Here is a 1,636-nt window from a genome sequence, read left to right on the forward strand (position 1 = left end):
GACAGCTTAGCTTTTCCCATCCAGTGCTAGTTTTGTGGAAGTGTCTACACATGGGTTTCTACTGTGGCAGATTGTGAATCTCTGCATTCACCTGTCTGTCTCTCCAATTTTCAGTGTATTGGTTTGCCCTGTGACCTCACTTCTCTGACAAGTCTAAGAAGAGTTGTTGATTTTTCAAAGTTTATCCAGCTTTTTAACTTGTTTTTAACATGGAGCGATGACTTCCAAGCTCTTTCCACGCTGGACTGGAAACTTTTCTTTTTGGCTACGCCCCCTGGCTTGCGGGGTCTCAGTTCCCTGACCAGGGATTGAACCCGGGCCACAGCAGTGAAAGCACCGAATCCTAACCACTAGGCCACCAGGGAACTCCAGTAAGTACTTTTTAGAAATATCTCATTTAATCCTCACCTCAATACTGTGAAGTAATACCATTATTTGATTTTGTAGTGGCGATTCCTGTGGCTTAGCAAGAGTACGTGACTTCCTCAAGTTCACACCATTAGAAAGTAGGATTTGAACTTGGGCCTGTTTGATTACAAAGCCAGTGTGTGTCCCACCCATCTCCCCCCATGTCACCTCCCATAACTAAGCAGATTCCAGATAGGGCTTCAGGCCCAGAGGCAGACACAAGTCAGAACTAGACACAGGAGCCCAGGCCAAAATGGAGGCTCTTTCCTGGCAGGCAACACAACAGGTCTCTGGAGGTAAGTGCTAAACCGTGATTCTGCCCCTTCCAGCTATGTGACCTTAGGGGAGTCACTTTACATCCTCCAGCCTCAGGTTCTTACTAAGTAGCCCAGGGTCAGGAAAATGGCAGTTGCTTTAAAGAAGGAAATTCTTACTGTTGTTGCTAGGTAGTAGTTAATGTTGCCAGCTGGGAGGCTGCAGGTGCCAACCCCTTCCAGCCCTGGCCAGTAACCAGAGAAGAGGTCAGAGTTGTCAGAGACTCCAGCTGGGATGGCAGAAGGAGGGGAAGGCATTGGAACCTCAGTGCGGGATCATTTTGTTGACAAAGTTATAATGAAATACCCCAGCTCGACTTCCCATGGGGCATACTGGTTACCTCCTCTTCCTGGCTACTGCTCTGGTTGTCAGCCAGTGCCTGAGAGCTTGAGGGCACAGTAGGATCAGCCCTTCCCTGGGGGCAGCTGTGCCACCTGGTGTAAGAGAGGAAAAACCTCCTAGATCCAGCTCAGAGCCAACCCTGACCAATTCCAGTACCAACTCTGATGACAGGAATTTCTGCTTCTGATTAAGATGGAGCAACAGAGACTAGATTTACCTTCCCATCTGAAATAACAACAACAACAAAAGACCACCCCCCCCCACACACACAAAATGGCACTCAAGACAATGCACATCAGGCAATGACAAACAGTGATCATACTGCTTGGAGAAAGTTGCCAGGCCATGGCACAGGGGTAGGGGAATTCAGGCAGAGCCTGACAGTCTCCTGAATTAAGGAGACGTAACTGGGAACCTGGGGGACGCCAGAGAGGCTAGAGTCTGTAGGGAGAGAGCCTGCAAGAGTGAGGGCCCTGGAGATCTGCAGCGGGTACCCCTCCACCCTTCAGCGGAGTATTAATCAACTAGAAATTATCTGAGGCTGCAGAGAGACCCACCCAAAAGGATAAGA

This window comes from Eschrichtius robustus, chromosome 3 (genome assembly GCF_028021215.1).
Source record: "Eschrichtius robustus isolate mEscRob2 chromosome 3, mEscRob2.pri, whole genome shotgun sequence".
NCBI lineage: Eukaryota > Metazoa > Chordata > Mammalia > Artiodactyla > Eschrichtiidae > Eschrichtius > Eschrichtius robustus.